Below are 25,276 nucleotides of genomic sequence, written 5' to 3' on the forward strand. Positions count from 1 at the left end.
ACCTGACGTCTTAAAACTGGAAATTACAACAGAGCTGATGGAATGAATCTTATGTTTTTCAGACTAAAAGTGCTGATTACAGAAGGGCTGCCATTGGGAGCACAGCAAACTTGCAACATTCCTGGTCTTTTAGATCATTTCTGTCTTTAAATGTCTTAAACTTAATGCTAGCTTGAATTAGCAAAATGTATATGTATGAACATTTAGTTTAGATATTAAATTATTCTGTTTTCTTCCAGAAAACTATGATTGCAATAGCCCTTCACTCACATTGCTTAACTGCACTGCTTATAGCTTAAATCTTTTATGTCCATTTAAAACGGCATGTAATTTTAAGCAAAAATGTTTTAGAATCATAAAGTCACCTGAGAATCACTTGAGTGTTGGAAGCTAATAAGAAGCACCTTCTACATAGTCTATAAAGAATGAAATACCAACTGGGAACTTCTCACCTTCTCATAGTCCACTGAGTTACGGAATATCGATCTTGGTGGTGAACAAACTTGGAATGGTTTGCTAGATTTGGACTTAGCTGATCAAACTGTATTCTACATTAGCTGAAGATATACATACCTTATGATGGTACATCATAATCATATATTATGCAAGCTGATATGTTGCATCATTATACAAGAGTCCTCTTTTTGTCAGAAAGAGAATGAGCACGTGAACAATCAGCTGCACAACAACCTCACCAGAATTTGAAGACAGATATATCAACATAAGAAGCATCAGTGGATAAAGAATTAGCAAAGGTATTGAAAAGTATATCATGTCAAAATTTTATGAACACTAAGATCGTATCAGGTTAGATCCTTCTACATAAGTATAAAGTGATTTAATAAAGCATTACATATCAAGAAAAGGAGGAAGCTGTGTTTTAGAATTGCACCCAAGCATTTAAGACTGAATCCAGTTTGTTATGCCTGTAAATTTTGTGTTCTGGATGGTTTGTCTATTCTTGCAGTATAAAGGAAATCAGATTCTATACATGTATATAGTTAGTTAATTTCATTTGAAAAGCCCTTATGAGGATTCTTTGCTTACTACACAGGATTTTAGCCCACATCTCTTCATTTGAAGGGCATTGTGAGTGCTGACCAAGCGGACAGCTATAGTATTCACTGCTGATAAACTTCTTGAACAAATTTCAGGCATATAACTTGATGAATTGTAATGCAGGACATGATAATTAGTTAAACATAATATAAATTTAGCTTATATGTAAATATTTTATTGGCATCAAGTTTTTGCCGTAGTATCCAAGGCATCTTCAATATGACTTTCAGATTGGTGTGGGTAATTTCGAAATGGGACAATAATTTATTTGTGCCTAGTCTAGCCATAAATACTCTCACAACTTGAACAATGCATAAACTTTTAATCTATCAGTAAATCATTTGCAGCTTTCAGCACATACAAACCACATGGATAATGTGCATATAGCAGCACTTAATGTTAGAAATGTCCCATTTTACCTTCATTCACACCTGAAATCTCTGAGGCCAATAGCGATTGTTGCACTTGCATCCAATGGAAATGCTGCCACTGCAAATTCCAAATCCACCTTCAGGTTGGCAATGCTAGGGTATTGTTTCTTGCAGGCTACTCTTTGAAGCTCTAACCACAATTTGAAGTCCAACGGATTGAGATCGGGACTTCCAGATGGTGATATATGGTTGGGCACATTTACCCCCAACCACTATTGTGTGGTCCTCGCCTTGTGCAAGGCTGATTCCTGTAGGAAGGTCTATTGCCCACCTTAAAAAACAAGTTGTTCAGGGGCCACACAGATTCTAGCATGGTATCTTAATACACTTTGGTGAAAGGTTTGACCCTTTCTTGCCGAAATGCAACTTGGATACTCCCTGTTACATTGCCCTCCACCAAAACCATCACACGTGGGGTGATGACCTTTCTGAATCCTGGGTGCTATGCGGCCATCCAGGGCATAGCACGTGCAATATGCCTTATCATTTTGCTGGTTAAACAACTTTAATGGTGAAAATCTCATCTGTGAAGAGGATATCTCTGTGTATGTTGTTTGCGTATTGTCGGTGAAGTGCCTTTGATTTTTTTGCCCTTTGCCACATAAGCTGTAGTGTTAGGAAGTGTTCAGTAGAACAGTGATAAGCTTTCACCCCAAGGTTATCAGTTAGTATTTGTGACATTGTCAAACGTTTCTCTCTCTCTTGCAACATCACTTTGTGTGTTCTCACAAGATTACAGTGGAGGCATGCCATTATTGTCCTCACAAGCTGTTGCATCCTAATGCAGCATGGTCAAGCTGTTCTTTGGTCATATACGTCTTATGCATCATTATAACAGTTAATAGTCTGATACACAAACATCCTACTGATCCTGAGTGTTTTTAATGCATTAAATAATTGGTTGCTGCATTCCAACCTTGTGAAGCTATTACAGCTACACGGTTCTCATAATCTCTCCACACGTTTATTTGTGCAGCTAGACAACTCTCTCTCTACTAATAAACACGCGAATGTTGGCTGCACACAGTGCCACTAATGGAACCAGGCTCGAGCAATTCTGTGGACAGTGCACGGATATGTGAAAGTTATAACAGTATTTATGGCAAGAGTGTGTACACCTGTTGAGGACCATCAAAAATAAGTTAGTTTCAAACCTATCCTTCATCTCCAGTCATTGTCACTCTGTTAAGATGTAATTTAATATTAATTCCATTGTGCTAATATGCTATAGGTTTAAAACCTTTTGTGAATGGAAGTCATATTAAAAAAAAAAATTAAGAGCATTGAGGATATATATATATACACACACACACACACACACACACACACACACACACACACACACACACACACACACACACACACACACCTACACATGCATACTTGGTAGAAATCTGAACAGGCTAGTACATCACTGATGTGATATAGAAGTGTATACATACACCTACACATGCATACTTGGTAGAAATCTGAACAGGGTAGTACATCACTGATGTGATATACAGGGTGTTCGGGATAAATTTGACATATTTATAATTAATTATATTTTTCCGTAAGTTACATGTATTAACACACACTTCTCTTCATTTAAAAGTTTGGACCCTTCTTCATTCATATACAAGATGTCAGAAAGGATGGATAGCTGGAACCCACCTGAATCATGGAAGAGAATAACTTGTATCATGATGATTCGTGCCCGCCATCAAAATAAGGATATTACGACTACTGCCCAATGCTCCCTGAATACAGTAAAAACAATCAGGCATGAACTAGAGACTTGCAATGGTGACTACGAGGATGTAGCAAGAAGAAAGATCCCTAGCAGACGATCTGATTGCGTTCGTACAGCAGAATTCCTCGCAAATCTGCAGGAACAGGTGTTGAAGAACCCTGGCATTGGAATTCGGGCTTTGTTCGTGGAGTTGCTAACTGTAGTCAAGCCCTGGATAACAAGGGTAGCCAATGGTAGGCCGTATGTATGGCAGCAGGATTCGGCCCCTTGCCACACCTCTGTGAAAAGTCAAAAATGGTTGTCTGAAAATTTCTACGACTTCACCAGTCCAAATGTTTGGCCTCCAAACTCCCCAGACCTTAACCCCATGGATTATTTTGTATGGGGCGCAGTTGAAAAAGACACCAATCGCACTTCCAGTAATACAAAAGCCCAGTTAATAGATAAAATTAAAACAGTTTTTGCGGCCCTTCCCAGGGAGACTGTAGCATCAGCTTGTTCGAGGTTCCGAAGCAGAATTGAAGCTGTGATCGATGCTAATAGTGGTTATTTTGAGTAAATCTTGTTGATAGTATTGTAATTAACTCTGCCTGTAATGTTTTTTTGTCAATTCATTAAATTTAATAGATACAAAGAAGATTTTCTTTTTCCTTACGAAACTGTCAAATTTATCCCGAACACCCTGTAGAAGTATATTGGCAGGACTGATGAATGCCTATCAAATGGACTTTTAGCAATGTAGCACCCTTCAAGGCTAATCCAATTTTGGAATACTGGGCATTCAGTCTGCAGTCAAGTCTGTATGATGTGTTTAAATTGGAACCAAGGTTTTAAAATCTCAGAATATTTAGAAAGTTGTTATAGAACAGACAGATATCTCAGCATCATTCATTTCCAGCACAATCTAATGTTGCAAAAAAAGTAATTGCTTTAGTACAATTTGTGTATCTAACGTTCGTTCATGAATAAACAGTAATTTAACTTGGTTTTGTTTATCTGAGGAATGCAGAAACACCAAACCTTAATATTAAAACTATAAAAAAATAAGTTAAGCATTGTTACTTCTGATGTGATTATTATATAAGAAAAAGTAGATAGAGCTGTTTTTATAGTTTAACCGCTGCCACTCAGATGGGTAAAGTTTTGAACAATAATTTTGGGCGTGGGAAAGCATTTCTAGTTGGATCACGTATTGATTTCATTAAGAAATAGTTTGACAAATATGTTGAATGTTTATGAAAAGGTTACAGAAGATGTGTAGGAACCACTTTATAGAAATGGTTTATTATAATGGTTAGTTTGCTATAGTGGATTTCTTTTAGTTTTAACATTGTACCTATGAAGTTTTGGCCAGGAAGATGGATAAGAAATTAATAGGTAAATACAGTAATACCCCGGCTTACACTACCTGGAATTATGCAGTTTCTTATATGTACGTATTCCCATCCCACTTCATGCCTCACCACTAGTCGTATCTTTCCGGTGCTGGCTGCATTCGCCAGTGTCGCACATGCTGTGACCAAGCACTGACTTGTTACGCACGGTCTCCATTCATACACGATTTTTATAGTCTTCAAACTCTGCGATTGTTTAATGTTATATTCTTGATAAAAAAAAAAAAATTTATCACATAAAAAATAATGTTGTCCAAAAGAAGAGTTTTGGAAACAGTTTAATGTTTTAGATGTTGTAAGGATTATCGGAGATTCTTGGGATGAAATTTCCCAATAAACCTTGAATGGTGTCTGGAAAACTTTGTCCATCCTTTTTTAAATGCGAAACAGAAATGCTGCCAGAAACTGATCAAGTTGCTGAGGCAATAGAAGTTGTCAACCTTGCAAGGCAATTAGATTTAGAAGTCGACAGTGAAGATGTCGGCAAGCTGTTAGACTCGCATAACAAGGAGCTTACAATCGACGAACTCATAGAGATGCGTGAGCAAAGCGCTACTGAAGAGACCTAAACCTCAGATCCAGTTCTACCAGAAAAGCACATGACAATTGCAAATTTAACAGGTCTCAACTTAATTAAGAAAGGTTTACAGATTTTGGAGGACATAGATTCTAATGAGGAACGAATTGTAGCCACAAGGCAAGGAATAAAAAAATCATTGGCTTGCTATGAAGAAATTTTGCATGACAAGAAAAAGACATTATGCTGTCAGATGAATCTATTAGATTTTATGAAACCATCATCATCGAAATAACTTTCCTTTTTTTTTATGTACGAAAAACTACAATTATGATTATATTTCTTAAAAGAAATATATATATATATAGATGTTTTTGTAAACCTTTGGTTCCAATTAACTAATATTTTGTATGCTTGTATATATAAATTACATGCAAAATTATACCCTGAGTTACGCGAATTCGACTTGCGTGCTTTTTGTTGGTCCCACCTACCGCATAATATGGGTTTTACTGTATAGTATTTGGAGAGGAGGCCTCTACGAGTTAAAAGAGTAGTTTGGTTTAGTTTTAAGTCCAGGCAGAAATACTGAGTAAAATCTGTTGGCTGATATTGACAATTGATAAAATAAATTGATTAGATTTCATTTCTCTTCATAATTTTAAAAGTGGACTAGGAAGTGGGAGTTCAATTTTAATTTGTAGAAGTGCAAGTATATGTAGTCAGGTAGCTGGAAAGACCTTGGAATGACTTGCTGAATATGAGATTCGGGTAAATAATATATCTGGAAAATTTTCCATGCTACTCCTCTAAATTAATATTAATTTTTATGGGTATTTTGCCTATTTGGCAAAACATGACATTTGGGTATTTTGGTAATGTTGATAAGGCATCTTATTGGTAACGACAGCTAATAAGTTCAGAAGATAATTGATTTAATACAAGAAGCTGTACTGTGGAGAAAGGAAGTTGATATCTTTCTATAAGTCTGATTAAGTGAAGTTTGGATTAATTTTAGCTTTCTTGATAGTTATAGAATTCTTTGTTAGTGATTGGAAAAACTGAGAGAAGGTAAGGGAGGTCTAACTGAAGTTTAGAATTAATTTGTGCAGTATATATAACAAGTGTCTGGATTCTATTTCATTTGTCTCATCTAGACCTTAAAGGAACATAAGAAAAAGGTAGCAGAAAAACTTAAACTGCTATAAAGAGTTTGTTGTATAGGAAGTGGTCTTAAACAGTGGGTTATGGATGCAAACCAGTTCAAGTGGTTTTAAAAATAAATTAAGCAAATGCTGTGAGTAGAAGGCAAATTAAAGATCTCACCAAATGTATGGATGGTTAATATAAATACAGTCAACACTATAGTATATTTGTTTAATATATCAAACGAGCCTCCATAGCTCAATCAGTATAGACGAGCCTTTTTGATCAGAAAGACCTTTGTTCAATTCCTCCATTATGTGAAGAACTTTTGTGGTCTCTTTCGACTAAAGGTGAGTTAACTAGTCATTATGGAGATGGAGAGCTTTTTCTCCTGGTAACTCGTTTTTCACCCCTCAAAACAGGCAAATCGGTCCTGTGAATACACATGGCTACAGTCATAAATACTTATAGCAAGGAAGGCAACGGGGAAACCACCTTGCATCGTTATCTCTCTAGTAATCAGCTGCAACCCTACAACAAAGTTCATAAATGTTTATGGGCACTCTTCTCCTTCGTTTTCGACAATTAAGAAATGGGCTGCCACATTTAAACGTGACCATACCAGCCTTGAAGATGATCTGCGTGAAGTACTTCCAAAAAAAACTGTAAAAACACTAGAAATCATTGATAAAGTGCACGATATGGTATTGGATGACCAGCAAGTCAAAGTGCGTGAAATTACTGAGACTATAGGCATTTCAAAAGAAAACGTAGGATATATTTTGCATGAAAATGCTTTGCATAAGAGGGGTGCCGTGCTTGTTCACAGCAGATCAAAAACACGCTCGCATGAAAATCTCTGAACAGTGCTTGTAGCATTTTAACAAGAATAAAACTGATTTTGTGCATCAATTTATATTATGGATGAGACTTGGATTCACCATTACACACCAAAATCCAAACAGAAGTCAAAACAGTGGACAGAAGCCGGTTGTTCAGCGCCAAAGAAGGCAAAGTCAGTTCTGTCAGCAGGAAAGGTCATGGCATCTGTGTTTTGGTATGCTAAAGGCATTTTGTTTATTAATTATCTTGAAAAGGATAAAACAATAACCTGGGAATATTATTCTGATCTTTTAACCAGACTAGATGGAAAAATTCGTGAGAAAAGACCCGGTTTGCAGAAGAAAAAAATCATCTTTAATCAGGACAATGCACCTGCCCACAAAGGTGTTTTGGCAATGGGAAAATTAAGGGATCTGCACTGTGAATTGTTGGAACATCCACCCTATTCCCCAAATTTGGCTTCCTCTGACTTCATCTCTTCCCAAAACTGAACTCTTCCTTGGTGGTTAGCATTTTACTTCGAATCAAGAGGCGATTGCAGCTGTAGAGGGATGTTTTGCAGATCTTACTGAAAACCACTACAGGGACGGGATAATGGCGCTGGAGCATCGCCTGGAATAAATGTATTAGTCTTGAGGGAGATTATGTTGAAAAAAATAATTTTGAAATTATAAATTTGTTTTTTCATTGTTAGGCCGAGAACTTTTCAGACCACCCTCATAGATTCTCAGATGCTTTTACATGATCCAACCCAAAGTCCCTTCAATTGCATGTTCCCGAGAACTTTTCAGACCACCCTCATAGATTCTCAGATGCTTTTACATGATCCAACCCAAAGTCCCTTCAATTGCATGTTCCCATCCCATTCAAGTGCTGTCTCCTACCTAGGAGGTTGACTACTATGATGTGACTCATGGTTAACTATGGGTATTTCAGCACATGGTGAGGACCCTATTTCTTCCTCATATTGTAAGTATTCAGGGCTGTAAATCCGTGTGTGTTCAAGGACTGGTTTGCTTGTTCTGTGAGATGAAAAACTCCAGTTTCTGGGTGAGAAAAATCCCTACCTCCATATGAGACCAGCTAATTCACCTTTAGTTGAAAGAGACCAAATAAAAGTTGCTCAAGTCATGGATGGGAATCGAACCAAAGGGCTTCGTCTATACAGAGTGAGCTATGGAGGCTCTAATTTCATGTTACTTAGTGGTTATCTCTTAGAAATTCTGTAAATTATTTTTTACTGTCTTGCATTCTTTCCCTTCCCTCCTGTTCATTCCTCTTCAGATATTACTGACTTGTAGCAGTATCCGACTATGTATTATTTTGTTCTCTTATTTTATGTATTATGTATATATCTCACAGTATCAGTAGCTTTTAGTTCTACTGTATCTGTCAGTGCTAAGAACTTCTCGCCTTTATTCCTGTTGCTTCTGGCAATTTAGTATATATGCATTATTGCTGACTACCCTGTTGATAAGTGGTCAGGTAACTCTTAAAACATAACCTGTTCATATAGGAAGCTGGAGTCAGTTTCTCCAGCTTCAGCCAAATCCCCTGCCATATTTCCACAGTTTCTACTTTCTTTCTTGACAAAGTTTGTTCCTGCCATTCTGTAGGAATGGCAGGAACAATGTACTGTCATTCTTTCTCACTATGTTATTGCATTTACAATTTCAACTTAATATATGCAGTGCTTTCATGCAATGACCCATACTTATCTGGTTTCTCTAATTATTCACATTCACTCTTACAGTAAACTCTTTCATATTGTCTCTTATCATACTTATCTCTTTTCAAAACATTTGTATCATCCATTTGTTCTACATACATATTGCCTCAGCCTAATTTTATATTGCTCCCTGGAAAACATGCTTTCATACAACATCTCCTCTCCCTCAATCATTGAATCGCCAGATCCTTTTCATCCATTTTTGCATTATTCTACCTTTCTTTACTTCCTCACATGTTTTGTTTCCTTGTATTAAGTGCTTACTAATACTCCTGCATGTTTTTGTGAAGCACTAGAAGCCTCAAAATTTCTTACCTCGTGTTGCATTCACACCTCCATGCATTTTTACATTCCTCCTAGCATGTGTCAACACTTATCATTCTATTTGTGTGTCATCTTCTATCCAGGGGGTTGGCTACCATGATGTAACTCATAGTTCACCATGTGTATAACAACATGTGGTGAGGACACTCTCTCTTCGCATATTGTTGTAAGTATTCATGGCTGTAAATCTGTGTATATGTGTTCATGGGACCAGTTTGCCTGTTCTGAGGGCCGAAAAACCAGAGTTGCCAGGGGGGGGGAACCCCTCTACCTCTGTATGAGACTGGCTAATTCACCTTTAGTCGAAAAGAGACCAGATAAAGGTTCCTTCGTGGACAGGAATCGAACACAGGCTTTTCCGACCAAAGGGCTTAGTCTATAACGACTGAGCTATGGAGGCTCCAATACTCACCATGCCAGGCATTAATTTCTTTAACAGTGAATCTCCCACTAAATCATTTTGGGGATGAGATTATGCTTTCAAAAAGTCCACAAAGAAAAAAAAAGATTTCGGAAATTTCTTTGATTTTTCTAACGACATGTGGAGCCCTTATTTTTTGATATTTGCTCAAAACAAAACACGTGGAAATGTTTCGAGAAACTAATGTAGTTGTATTAGTTTCTTGTAACGTTTTAGTGCTGTTGAATTAGTCTGTGCTAGACTTGATCAATACTGGGAATGCATGGCATTTCAATTTTCAGTGCTGATCGAGTCTAGCACAGAGGCATCTTGTTCAAGAAATTACTGTCCTATAGATCTGAAAGCCTTTCCTTGGAATTGGGTGACCAGTTTTCTTATTGTTTACTACTCATTATTATTGGTTACCTCTTCTCAGATTTTCCAGAAATGCAAGACTGCCTAGGTCTGTGTTCTTTCACCTATCTCCTTTATTTTATGTATGAAGGATCTTTTGCTGACCTTAAATCCTATCCATAGTTTTATTAACAATAATGTGCTGTTCTTTTTCTTTCTTAAAAAATTAAGATTTAAAATTTAAATCTTAATTTTTTTACTGCATTTAAATCCATCTCTTAGTCCACCCACAAAGGTTTGCAAATCTAGTAGCACATTAGTGTTACTACTATTACGGGTGGACTAAGAGATGGATTTAAATGCAGTCAAAAAATTAAGATTTCAATCTTCTTTCATTCTTCTCTACATGTCAGCAGCTGCCTGTCCTCAGATTCCACTCTGAACGATCTCTCCAGTCCTCATCCCATAAGTCTCTTTTTTTCCATCACTCTCACAACGGTTTGTTTCCATGTAGCCCTTGGTATTCTTTTTTCTCCTTTCAGGGGGTGACCAGTTCATAATTCTCAGTGGCCATTATTCTTTCCTCATTCTCTGGACATGTCCATACCATTTCAAAGCATGTACCATTATCCTCTCTAAAACAGGCTGTTCAAAATGTTCATCTCTGTTTGTATATCTGCATTTTGAAGTAATCCTTTTCCACAACTTTTAATTGTATCATCTGGTTGTTAGTTTTCTTAGTTTTTTCAGTATCTTAGTTTTCCTTGAGACCTTATGACCCCATAAAACACCATTCGTTGTTCTAATAGCTGCTCATGCCTGTCTTATTTAAAATGTGAAGTCCACTACCCCCTGGCCGGATTTATCCATAATGGAACCAGGATATTTGAAGGCGTCAACTGATTTTATGGTTCCCACCTCTAACTCAAGATCTGTTGCACTATTACTAGGTACTTGGTTTTTAAGATTAACTTTCAGGTCCCAACATTTATACATATCCAACAGCTTTCTCATGTGGTATTGTACATCCTCCTTGCCCTATGTGAGAATCACCTAATCATCAAAAAGAGGATGTAGGAGAAATAATGAGGGATTTATTATCCCCTTAACTTAATTAGGATGTAGGAGATGTTCTGCTGTGGCTCCATTTCACAGTATTGCCTGTTCCAATCTTCAAGGCTGCATCTAAGTAGATTTTAAATAACATTAGTGATGCAACATTCCAACTTTGAGACCCTTGGTAGTAATAAATTCCTCTGAAAATTTATTACCATTGTTTATAACAGACCTAGATCCTTGGTAAATCCTCTGCACCATCTTTAGTTCCTTTATCTATTCCTGCTTTCTTCAACAGCTGACACATTGTCTTTCTTGGGACAGTATCATATGCTTTCTCCAGATTTACAAAATCAAATGCAGTTCTTTATTCTTAGCAACCAATTTTTGAGATATATCCATCCATATGGAGGGCAGTAAAGACCCTAAAAATTAGAAGAATAAGTGTCGTGTTTGGTTAGCAGGATGTTTAGTCTAATCATGGACAAAATCAAATTTAAGACATCCTCAGTAATATCGAAGGAACAATCTGATTTTACAACAATAAGATCTTGCATGAATAATCTTTCCTTTACATAAGATCTGCCTTAAAAAAAAAAAAAAGAATCATTCTCTTATATAGTGAATTTTACAGAATGTTTTAAACCTGTCCTACATTAAGTCTGTGAGTAGACTAAGGGTTAGAGAATTGAGAAACCTTGCTCTAGAGACCAGATATTGAATTTTTTTCCCATGTCCCTTCATGTCCCGACTGAGCAGGATGGCATTGGACTGGCAGTGAAATTCATCTTAAATACTATGAAAACCCTTGCAGTACTCATGCATAAAGTTAAATTGGAGAAATTCAATGGGACATGAACACCTTAGGAAACATAGCTCAGTCTTTTCTGAAAGAAAAAAAAAAGCTTTAAATTCTCATTCATCTCCCCTCCCATTTCACTGATACCTTGATGCTCATCTCAGATGTGTTTTCCTCAACTGATATTTACCTTCTAGCTTTTCCTAGCACAAAAACATCCCATTCATGACCTCAAAATGTACATCCATTTCTGCTTAAGATTTTTCTTCTTTCTTGGGTACTAACTTTGCATGTGTTAATCCAACCAATCTTAGATTTTGCTTGTATATTTTGTTTACTACATCAAAATATTAAAAAAAAAAAAAATTATGCTGTCCATAAGAGGGTATTCATATAATTGATAAGTTTCTCTTTCTCACTGACTCATCACAACCACTGCCCCACAATCTTGTTTCTGGCCAACTTCTGCAGGCACTTTCACTTTCTGCTGCTATTATCTTAAGCAGCAGATGCTCTTCATTCTGCCTATCTGTAAACCCATCAAACCTGCTTTCCTTCTGTCATTTCAAATACCCCTGTTCTTGAAATAGCCTTTCTAACCAATGTTCCCCAAACTCTTCATAAATATTCATAAAGAGTATTAGAAAATTCCTTTGCTGAATCACTCTGCACATGTAGCATTAATATATTATAGGTTCTTGTAACTTCTTTTATATAGGATTAATATATGGTAACTTCAAGTCATGCCAGAAAAGTCTAGCTTTTGTGGAATCCAGTCTGCTGACGGAAATTTTTCTGTAGTTTATCTAGTGTTGAAATTTTCAATCATATATAGAGACTGCAGGATTTTTTCATATATAAAGTAGGAGTTTCATGCTTGAAAAATATTTGGTTTACATATTAACTTTTGTGGCTTGAATTGCTTTTGTGTTACTTGGAATAATCCAAAAGTTTTGTCCTCTAAGTTAATTCTTATAATGTCTTGGGTTGTAATTTCAAAGAAGAAAAAATAGTCCAGTAAAATACACCAATTTTTGTCAGTCATAGTAACCAAGAAATTATCCATATATATTAACAACACATTTAAAATCATAAAAAAAAAAAAAGTGAGGTGAATTGCTTAAAGTAGTTTCCTCCTTGAGCCACCTGTTTGTGATGGAGGGGACCTCCCAGCAATGGTACTGTTCCTTTTCATCCTTCCTCTTTTCCTTTGCTCCTCTTGGTCTATTTTTTTTTATTATCCTATCTTCCAGACTACCATCACTAGATCCAATGCCTTGCTGCTGTGTTTGCCATGTGGTATGCCCCGTGGACATCTGGAAAGGGGATCCTGGTAGTCTTGCCCTACTTTGGCCTCTGCTTCAGCAAGACTGGAAGTCCTGGACAGGAACAATTGGCTAGTGGGCTTACCTGCAAGGGTTAAGTGTGCTACAATAACTCTCCTTCTCCATGGTCTAACAGGGCCTAAGGCTTGCTGTGGTGCTTGAATAGTGTCCAGGCTAACCCTGGCATTCTACACCTGAGTGCAGTCATTACTTGCCAGAGAGTGGGCATCCATGTATGGCTCTGTAGTGGGTGGGAAGCTTTGGCACTGAACAAAAAACCACTCAAGCATGAATCCTTCATCCTCAATTGTTTCATGGACCCCAGCCAAGTAATGATACCATTGATTAACCTTTTGAAAAGAGAAGTAAGAAACGAAAGACCTGATACCAATATAAATGTACCAGTTTCTTCTTTTTTTTTTTTTTTTAATCATCTGTGTAATAGGAAAACTGTCGCCCTTCTTCATTCAAAACTGCTTAAACTGGCGGGTTCTCCCAAAACATGTTTTGGTAATGTCCTCATAGAAACATGTCAACAAGATTAAAAAAAAAAAAAAAAAAAAAAAAAAAAAAAAAAAAAAAAAAAACCCTACTCAGAGCAACATCAATGGGTGGAATACTAATAACAGTTGCACTCCACAAACATTCACTTCCTGTAGAGAAGTGATCTCAGAATGAGATCTCTTAGATGTTCTGATGGTTCAGAGCTTAAAGATCAGGAGGTGACAGGTATGAGGTGCATCCTGATGTGTTAGGGATGGTCACCTGTTCCAACCGGAAAAATCATCAACCTTTTGTTACTCCTACGCCTCCAATATCTGTTAAAGCAGGGTATCTCAGTTGTCCTGTTAGACTTGCATCCCTAATCCACTAAGATGCTTGAAATGCCAGAAATATGGACATGCCCAAACTGCCTGTCACAGCTCTGCCACCAATGCCAGATGTGGAAGTAAAGAGCATGATTACTAATCTTGCACTGCAAAGAAAGCTAAATGTGTAAACTGTCAGGGAGATTGTGTAGTGTATTCCCTTGCATGTCAAAAGTGGAGAGATGAAAAAGGAAATACAAAAGATAAAAACAGAACAAGATATATCATGTCAGGATGCAAAAAGGAAGTTAGCCACTACCACACCTGTTTTGAGATCCTCTTATGCTGAGAAGATAACTGTTAAGAAATGTCAGCAGCTACTCAAACTCATGTCTGTTTCACCATTGGATAAATTTCACTATACCTGACTTTATAATCATCAATGCTTCTATTTTGAGTGTAGCAATCGCAATGTATGGCCCACTGAAAGTAACTTGAACTTAACCAGTGATCTGACACATTTCACAACATGTTGGATATATTTCCATAAGAAGAGATGGACACTGGTTATCCCTATTTCCCAAAATCTAATGAGAAATGTAAACCCAACAAGGGTGAGTCCTCAGCCTCCCAAAAATCAGACAAGTCTATGAAGCCTCAACAATAGAAAAATGTTCACAATGGGATTGTTAGGAATATTTGCCAGAATATTGATGATATCAAGCATCTGCTACAAAAACACAAATATTTTTGTTTCGGTCTGCAGAAAAAAAATTATTTAAAACCCAGTCATAATCCTACCTTCAGGAATATCACTCTGTGTATGCAAGGACAGAACTGGGGGTGGTCCTAATCATGATGGAATATCTATTCTTGTGGGCAGTAATATCCTTTCCATCGTGTTCATCTTAATACTGCTGTGGAAGCAGTATCAATTTGCTTACCTGTGGGTTTCTTATCACAATATGCTCAATATATTTACCACTGGGTTCTGAATTAAATGAAATGGAACTCGATAATCTCATAATGTAACTACCTCAACCCATACTCCTAATGAGTGACTTTAATGGACATACTACTCTGTGGGCTAGTGCCAACATGAATAAATGAGGTCATATCATTAAGCAAATGCTCGACAACCATGACCTCTCCCTTATTTATAGTGGAGTAAATGCTGTCTTCCATATGCCTACCTGCTCTCCCTTGCCATTTTTCTACTGTTCACATAGGATGTTGAAAAAAAACATATGGAAGCAATAATTTTCCTCTTATCAGCACTGTCTTCACTTCAATATACTGTTGCTCCTGCACTATGAGGGCCAATCTTTATTTAAGAATGTGACAAATTATTATCCCAGTCACACCAGAGGCCATGTTTTTGGGACTTGGCTTTGACAGAAAGCTAGCATTCTTTATACACGTTCCTCATCTTTGGGGAAAAAGTGCAAAGAATATTCTCTACACTCTATCCTCTAAAAAAAAATGGAGTGCTGATCTACATTCCTTGCTCCACATTTATCGTACACTTGTATGTTCAAAGTTTATGGATCCCAGGTTTAGAGTTCAAGGGAGAGCACTCTCCAGTGGTTATACCCTACTCATCATCAGGCTATTCAAATAGTTACCAGTGCTTTTCACACATCACCCATTTAGAGTCTTTATGGTGAATCAAATGAGCCCAGAATCAATCAGGTGAAAACATTTGTCTCTTAATTATGTCCTAAAAATAGTCTCTTCCTGATCATCCTGCAATATCACACATCAGTCTGCCTTTTGGTATGTGTGTTAAGGAGGCTAAAGCTATTGGCATGAATGTCGACAGCTTTACTTGCACCAAACAAAATAGCATTCCTCCATAGCAAGTTTGCACCCTATCCTGCAACTACTCACTTTGCCAACTACAGAAGTCATATACCCTTAAGTGTCCAGCTTCAGTTGTTCATTGCACACAGAGCAGCCCATCTTATTGATGGTGTAAGTTCAGAGATCTCTGTTGGCTGTGCTGCTGTCTTTCCTAACATTATCTGCAACCAGATCCCACTCAGTTGCAGTAATTACATAGCAGAGTTGCATGCCATTCAGCTCGTTCTTGTGCATATCAAAGAAAACTCCTATCAAAAGTGCATAATTTATATGGAATCTGAGTTCTTTATACTATCTCCTCTCTGGTGTATAATTGACATCAGTGTTTAGTGAGGTGTTCCAACTCTTGTACAAAATGTTGACCCTCAATTTTGATGTTCGGTTGTGTTGGATTCCCAGCCATATTGGAATTAAGGGAAATGACATTGCAGATGCAGCTGCTAGATCAGTTCATATTTTTTCAACTACTGTTTGATAGTCCAATATACTGACTACACAGTTCATAAAATCAAAGCTAATTGCCCAATGGTAGTTCTCCTGTCAGGAAGCCCTGCGAGCAAATTGCGTGAGATTAAGCATTGGCATTCTAGTCAGTTGTAGAAACAGAAGAGAGGAAGTTGTTTTTGCACATTCCTGTTTTTTACTGAGAGCTGATGACCTAGCTATGTGTGAGAAATGTAACACCCATCTTACCATTAGTCATATTCTAGTGAAGTGGCAGTACTTCACACTTGAGAGGAATGACATTTTCATGTATCTGGCCGAATCCTATAAATTCACGCAGTAAGATCAGAGATCTTGCTGCTTGGACAAATTGTATGGCAATTTTAAATTTTTACAAAAATTTATTCAAGTATTTATTATAATTATTTTATATGTAGATACTGCATTGTAGGTATTAAATGTATACAGCAATACCTCGCGTAGTCCGGGTAATCAGTTCCACCGATATCCCAGACTGTTTGAAACCGGACTAATCGAGGAACTAAATACATACAAAAAATGATAATTGGTTCCAAAAAAAAATATTCTCCCTGTTTTTCAATAAATAAAACTAGATTAATAAATTCAAATGTCTTTATCAAAAATAATTAAATAAAAAATACAAGTTTTTCATAATTCATTTTTTATTCTCTAAAAATTGCAATATCGATGTCTGCACATTTTTCTTCTTTGGTTTTTTCTCTTCATACGTTTCTTTGTAGCAACAAATTGCATTGTTTATCGTTTGCGAATTGTAAGGCTACATTCAATATTGGGATCAACTTCCATAATATGCTCTGACAAGGTTTCAACCATTCCAATAATTTTTGATAGTTGTTCAGCTGTTAATTCTCGTGCAGGCACTTCAACACTGTCGTCGTTGTCTTAGTTGTCCTCGCGCTCTTCATAAGCTCATTGTTCATCCATGTTAATAAGTGTTTCATTATCCAGTTCATTAGTGTTCGATTCAATGCACTCGGTTATGTTGATGGAATATAACTCTTTGAAACCAAGTTGCTGTCCAATTTCCACTATGTTATTAGTGACTTCAGAAAAATGAGTTTCAAAACCAATGAAAAATCATTTGCTCAGTGTGGTATGATATGCTTCCCTACTGCTCTAATATTACTTGCCGTTAATTCATGCCTTGCTTCACCTATATTCCAAAATTCCATTAAAGTAGGCGCATTTTCTCCTGTTGTAGCTTTTATGGCTTGCAAAAAAGTGCGGCACAAATATCTAAGATCGATAAAATCTAATCCTTTTTTTCTGCAATAACGTTATGTTGTAGGGCAAAAATACAGTAGTTGGTGAACCAATCTTCAAATAAAACTCTTGTGACCCATGCTTTCTTATTTGAACGCCACAACACTGGGAGATTATTTTTTGATACATTTTTAAGAGCTCTAGGATTTTCTGCATGGTACACAAGCATCGGTTTTAATTTGAAATCCCCTGCTGCATTTCTGCCTAATAACAGTGTGAGATGGTCTTTTGAAATTTTATATCCAGGGCATGACTTTTCATTGGCTACTATAAAAGTACGTGATGGCATCTTTTTCCAGAATAATCCCGTTTCATCAACATTAAATATTTGTTCATCTTTGTAACCACCTTTTTGTATGATTTCACTCAATTCCTTCATATATCTTAAAGCAGCCTCTTTATCTGCACTGACAGATTCGCCAACAATACAAACATTGTGAATACCAGTTCGTTGCTTAAAATGAAATAACCACCCACGACTTGCCATAAAATTTTCACTAGTTCCCTCATCTTCGTTTTCTATATCATCAATAGTCTTCAAGTCATTGTAAAGACTTAATGCTTTGGCTTGAATTTCCGTTTGACTAAGTGGAACTCGCTTTTGAGTTAAATCTTCGATCCATATTTATCATTTGGTTTTAGTCAGTATTTTTGATAAATAAGAAGCCATACCTTGCGATTTGTATTGATCTTTTTTTTTTTTTTGATAAGTTTTCGAACTGATGACTCGTCCATTCCTTTTTCACGGCCTATTTTAACAAAGGATGCACCTTCATGAAGCGTGATTATATCGAGCTTTTGTTCTAAAGTGAGCCATTTAAGTCTCTTGGTGACAGAATCACTTTCACGTTTTCTTTTTGCACTCATTATGTAGTTTTTTTAAATGGGGTTAAAATTTAATTATCACAAATCAACTTTACTGTAGATTTGTGCATCTAAAACTGATAGACATGGAAGTTAATTCAACATTAAAGTTCACAAACGTCCACTGCTTACTCACTATACATAGCTTACACGTTAAGATGTTGAACATAATGCTGCGTTTATATTGTCGCCGAGTTTAGGTACGTATATATACAATGGGGAACCCCCGAAAAAAATTGAAATATTGTATCGCATAACTTTAAAACCACACAAAAAAGAGACTTGACTGTATAAAGGGAAAAAACCAAACATTTATGTATAAAAAAAAATTATTTTGTGTACTAATTTTTTAGGATTTAAAATTGGACTATAGTGAATCCGAACTGATCAAAGCCAGACTATGCGCGGTATTGCTGTATATTTCATTTACTCATCTGTGTTCTTTTAAATACCCTTCTTTATTCATATCCTGTGTACAGCAGTTCACAGAGTGTATATGTATATATGTATATATATATTACAAATTGTGAAATATCTGCATGCAGTAGTCCCCCCCCCCCCCCATCTGCAGTCAACTCCAGTCTAAAAATATTAGAACACAATCCTTGGCATCCCTGAGTTGCCATAGCTTGCACTACTTGACTGAAGTAGCTAAGGCAACTCAGGGATGCAGAGGATTGTATTCTCAAAAGTTCTCAGGTCAACTTACAAAACTTTCATAGTTTCTACAGACATTTGGCTTTGAAATAATGTTGGATCTAATATCCACTTTGCCTATGTAATTTTATATTGCCAAAATGAAGCCATATGGCTGTTTCATTTACTACCACCATATTAACTTGAATATAACTCTCACCCCATTTTACTTTATGAAAAAAGAAATTACAAAGTTTCGCATATCCCTCGCACACGAAAAAAAGTTTAAAGGCGTTCATATCAGAGCGCCCCGTGGTAAACAACACATCCTCCCCAACAGCCACTATACTGCAGATGCAAGGAAAACAAGTAAGTTAGTTTTATTGTATCACTGAATAAGGTACAGAGAAATTTACAGTCTGTGTAATATATTTCTTAACAAATAGTGCAATTAAAGATAAGTGGGATAAAAATGGCACTAACTAATGAATCACATGTCCCCCTCCCTCTCAAACTATGCTGTACAGACTCAAGCAAAACCATATGTTGCACTGGCAAACACAGTATCTAACTAAAAACTATTTTTCAATTACATGAAATAAGTGTTTGATCGCATTTGAAATTTTCGATGTCATTAGACAGATCACAAAGGCTAACTTCAAATAAAATTCTATTGTGAATTGAAACATGACATATAATGTGCGAGTGAGTCCCCTGCTAGCTTGATGCAGAAATGGTGTACAAACAAGCAGCAAACCAAAGGGTTGAGACTGTGTAAATTGAGCCTACCTGCGTGACGCAGAAGCAGTACACAAATGGTAATGAGAAGTTCCATCAGAACGATAAATGGGCAAAACACCACCCCTGTCGTGTTAAAAGTAAGAAATATATAGTGAATGTTATGGCAGTTTCAGATATTATGGAATTGATTGAAGAGAATTAGCATTTCAACTCAATAATTGTTTGCTTGCCTTTGTCGTTGAGTCGTACGATCTTTTGTTAATACCACACCAATCATGTGCACATCTTCATAGCTGCTCTATCTCTACTGGCCTGACATTGCTGTCTGTTTTATGCTCTGCTTTCACTTCTCATTAGTCATTCATTATATATCTCAAGTCTTATAAATTACTAGTAATTTTTGCTTCAAATAATGGGAAAGATGATGATGCTATTTGGGTAGATGATCTCAAGTCTTATAAATTACTAGTAATTTTTGCTTCAAATAATAGGAAAGATGATGCTATTTGGGTAGATGACCTTGATGGTGCACACAAGGAAACCACTCTCGAGGCCAGAAGTAGCGATAGTGCATAGGAGATTCTTGGTAAGTCATATCCATTTTCTGATTTTTCCTGAACACTTTAGTTTCCGAAAATCCCTTCATATATCTCGCATCACAATTTTTTAACTTTAAGTTGGGAAAAAAAAGTGAGAGTTATATTTGAGTAAATATGGTAATAGAAATTCGTCATCATCAAATTCCTGACTTATACCCTCAAGGGGTATATAGGATATGATAGTGCTACATGAAAAACTTGCATCACTAACTTCCTATCTACAATTTTCCTCCAAATCAATCTGTTACCTGTCAAGACTACAGCATTATCAGGTCTTATATTGTCTTCTAAGGCACTTTTTACTGTACCATTCTCCATATATCTTGGTCTTCCTCTGAGTCTTTTTCTGCCGACCTGGCAGAGAACACTTATTTTCCTCTCTGACCATACCACCGAGTTTAGTTCTGCTAACACATTCTTGGATGCTAGCAATGTCAAGTTCTTTTCTAATATCCTCATTTTTAATATGATATTGCCATTGATGCCATCTGTTCACGCTCCTAACTTTCTCAGGACTCTCATATCTGCGGTCTCTAGTCTTTGGTCAGGTGTTTTTCTCTCTTCTTCCATATACATTTATTCAGTTGACTTCCTATCATACCAGCTGTGTTGATTCTGTTGTCTATTTCCATATTTAATTTATCATCACTAAAAATCGTGCCTAAATAGCTGAAACGTTTTATTTGTTCTATAGGTTCTTCATTCACAATACAGTTGATATTTTCAATGCTGCTGCATATTTTTCATTGTCTTTATCTTGTTATTGCTGACCTTCATACCATATCTATTACAACAGTTATTCAATTTAGTGAGGGAATTTTGCAGACTTGTACCGGTTTTGTTTAGAAGTATAACATCATCTGCATGCAGAGCTAAATTAACATCTCCAATTTTGATATCAGGTTTAATACCTTTTTCCTTCATAATGTGATTCATATAGATAATAAATAACATCGATAATAAATAATAAAATCGAGACCCTTCGACACTTCTGCGCATGTCTCAAAAGAGAATCCATTCCAATAATAGGGTAATCAATCTGTCTTCTGGGATGAGTTGTTAATTATTACACTTTGGAAAATTAACTTCTCTTTTATGATCATTGTAGTTTTTAAAGTGGTAACTATTTTGCTTGTATAACAGTTGGGAAACTTTATCTATAAAGCACATGATTTTGTGTGTTGGCGACCAATTCGTACGTCCTTCATTTCTTTCTCCCCTTCAGTGATAACATCCAAGAGTTAATTAAATCTCAATCTGAAGAACTGAGTGATTCCGACTTGCTAAATTTAGATGCACAGCAGGAAGATCAAGAAGAATATGAAGAAAATTTAACCACTGATAGTCAGCCAAAAGAGATTTCACAGAAACAATTTTCGTACACATACAGGGTGTTCGGGATAAATTTGACAGTTTCGTAAGGAAAAAGAAAATCTTCTTTGTATCTATTAAATTTAATGAATTGACAAAAAAACATTACAGGCAGAGTTAATTACAATACTATCAACAAGATTTACTCAAAATAACCACCATTAGCATCGATCACAGCTTCAATTCTGCTTCGGAACCTCGAACAAGCTGATGCTACAGTCTCCCTGGGAAGGGCCGCAAAAACTGTTTTAATTTTATCCATTAACTGGGCTTTTGTATTACTGGAAGTGCGATTGGTGTCTTTTTCAACTGCGCCCCATACAAAATAATCCATGGGGTTAAGGTCTGGGGAGTTTGGAGGCCAAACATTTGGACTGGTGAAGTCGTAGAAATTTTCAGACAACCATTTTTGACTTTTCCCAGAGGTGTGGCAAGGGGCCGAATCCTGCTGCCATACATACGGCCTACCATTGGCTACCCTTGTTATCCAGGGCTTGACTACAGTTAGCAACTCCACGAACAAAGCCCGAATTCCAATGCCAGGGTTCTTCAACACCTGTTCCTGCAGATTTGCGAGGAATTCTGCTGTACGAACGCAATCAGATCGTCTGCTAGGGATCTTTCTTCTTGCTACATCCTCGTAGTCACCATTGCAAGTCTCTAGTTCATGCCTGATTGTTTTTACTGTATTCAGGGAGCATTGGGCAGCAGTCGTAATATCCTTATTTTGATGGCGGGCACGAATCATCATGATACAAGTTATTCTCTTCCATGATTCAGGTGGGTTCCAGCTATCCATCCTTTCTGACATCTTGTATATGAATGAAGAAGGGTCCAAACTTTTAAATGAAGAGAAGTGTGTGTTAATACATGTAACTTACGGAAAAATATAGTTAATTATAAATATGTCAAATTTATCCCGAACACCCTGTATTTATGAATTTAGGGACACAAAACACACGTGTTGAGAAGATTATTTTACTGATTAATAATAAAATGATAACTTGACGTTTCGACCCCTGTATTGAGGTCATCATCAGAAGGATACACGTGTATAAGAACCAAGCTACATGTTGTTGCACTCTATACAGGTAAATTACATCTACGTTGTTAACTCATCTTTTTTCTTAGCCTGCCCTCTAGTGATGATAAAAAAAAATTACCAATAAAAACTACAATAAACTGTGTTAAAGATCTCGTGTACTAGGATTCCTCTGGAATTATACAGTTTATATTGTTATATTACGATTATCTTCTGGATTTGTACAGTACAGGTTGCTATTGAATGTTCGGGGGGGGGGGGGGAACCACTTCACCAAGTCTTCTTGTATTGAGATTTTTCTTTGTGGTTGCTATGAAGGTTTCAGATGGATCCTACACATTCTTGGAATGGTTAGACCATTTTTATTCAGATTCGGATCATGTTTGAGCATTTCACATGCTTCCTCGAATTTCCGCTCGAACCAGGTTTTGGTGCAGTGTAGGGACTTCGTTCCATCGAAGTTTTCAAGCGTGGGCAATGCTTAGAGTCTGACCCTGATGAAGAGAGAAGCAGTAAAATTTACAGAAGAGTAGAAGAGGTAATAGGGCCATACCGTCGGTTGTATGAAAAAAAAGAAACAAAATGCCCGCCAAACTACGTTAGCTCAATTCTTTGTTAAGAAGTAGAATAATAAAATTTATATTCTAAATATGTTTTATTGTCTTTCAGCTTCATGGTTTTCCTTTAACTAGGCCCTGAGACATACCTTAATTCGTTTATAAAAAAATTAATGGTCAAAAAAAGAAATCTGAGGAACGAATTATACATTTTCCCAAAGGTTATTATGTTCGATTAGTGTGTTTTCAATTAATGCACCTGTTTTAAAGAACTCATTAGGCACACTAATCGAGGGATTGCTGTATACCTATTATAAAGTTTAATTTATAAATTAGGCACAGTCAGAGAAAAACAACAATAAGTGATAATAAAATAGAGCAATTATAACAATACACTGTAATAAAAGTTATGTGAATAGAATCTTAACAACCTCGGCAAAATTTGGCCTTTATCTATGAAGTCAAGAACTTTCACCTAAAAGAAAGCACTTTACAGCTTCACTTTAACATATCTGAATTGCCAGCATCATTACTCTTGCGTTTTGAGGGCCATTAATAAGTAAAATAATTGTTACTTGAACACAAGCACTGTGATCGATCTGATAACCGAGAACTACTCAGAACGGTACACAATTTTAAAACTTATAAATTGTCTAATATGAGAATTACAGAGGTATTTCTCTACTGATTGTTACTGATAAGATATATGCAAGTATACTTGAGAAATGGTTGAGAAGGATTGTGGAAGGGAAGCTTGGTGAAGAACAAGCTGGATTCAGGCCAAATAGTGGCTGTCAGGATAAAATTTTCACATTATGACAAATAGTTGAGAAATCATGGAAGTATAAAGATCTGTATTTAAGTTTTGTTGATCTGGGAAAGACGTATGACAGGGTGCCAAGAGAGAAGCTGTTCAAAGTGCTTACAGTTGCATGGTGTCAATGGAACATTATACCTTCATACCATATCTATTACAACAGTTATTCAATTTAGTGAGGGAATTTTGCAGACTTGTACCAGATTTGTTTAGAAATATAACATCATCTGCATGAAGTAAAGAGCTAATTTAACATCTCCAATTTTAATATCAGGTTTTTAATACCATTTTCCTTCATGATGTGATTCATGTAGATAATAAATAACAGAGGGGATAATGTACATCTTTGTCTGACACCAGATTTAACATATAACCATCTTCCTGTACTTCATTCAATTCTAACTGCTGACTTACTGCTCAAATAAAGACTAAGTATCAAGCAATACTTAGATTTTTTTTTTTTTTTTTGTAATTTTTTTATTTTTACATTATTCAGAAACCCTGTTCTAGAGACCAAACAGAACTTTTTTTCAGCCACTTCAGACCTCCAGTAAGCATGGAGGTGGTTTCACACCAGGTGATGAAATTCATATTCCACCTAAAGACAATCACAAACATCCGTGACCTGTCTGTTTTAGAGTGCATATGCTAAATACTTGGCCAATCTTGGTACCTAATACCTTGTGTAGATAACCTTATTACCTTTAATATGCAGATACTCCATAATTTGTAATACATTTAATCTTATTCACTATTTTATCTCTCTCTAGTTATTTATTCATGTACTGCTGTAACCTGTGTCCTAGCATAGTATGACCTTTGCTACCCTTGCACTATAAAATCACAAATCATTCAACCATGTAGAAAAACTGAAAAAAACCATTCATCAAACACTCCCCCAGATGAATTGTAGAGTCATTAGTTTTGGGGTATTTTGTTTAGCCATAGTTATGGTCATAATACATGTTTCTTGTATAATGAAACCTGTGGCGTATCCATGACTACAAAATAATACCCATGCAACAATAAAAATAAATTTTACAAAACAAATGCTTGTGAAAGGAAATTTTATCATTTATTTTTAGAAGTAGGATAATTTTTATTGCCCATTGTCAGGCC

The 25,276-nt window shown here is 36.3% G+C and overlaps 1 protein-coding gene across 1 annotated transcript in view; it reads left to right on the top strand.

Annotated features, from left to right (window-relative positions):
* Positions 1–25,276, top strand: part of Dp (transcription factor Dp) — a 230,932-nt gene that overhangs the window by 70,047 nt on the left and 135,609 nt on the right. The window lies entirely within an intron of this gene.

The sequence above is a fragment of the Typopeltis vanoorti genome, chromosome 24, assembly GCF_054136105.1.
Source record: "Typopeltis vanoorti isolate ZY-2024b chromosome 24, IOZ_Tvanoo_1.0, whole genome shotgun sequence".
Taxonomy (NCBI): Eukaryota; Metazoa; Arthropoda; class Arachnida; order Uropygi; family Thelyphonidae; genus Typopeltis; species Typopeltis vanoorti.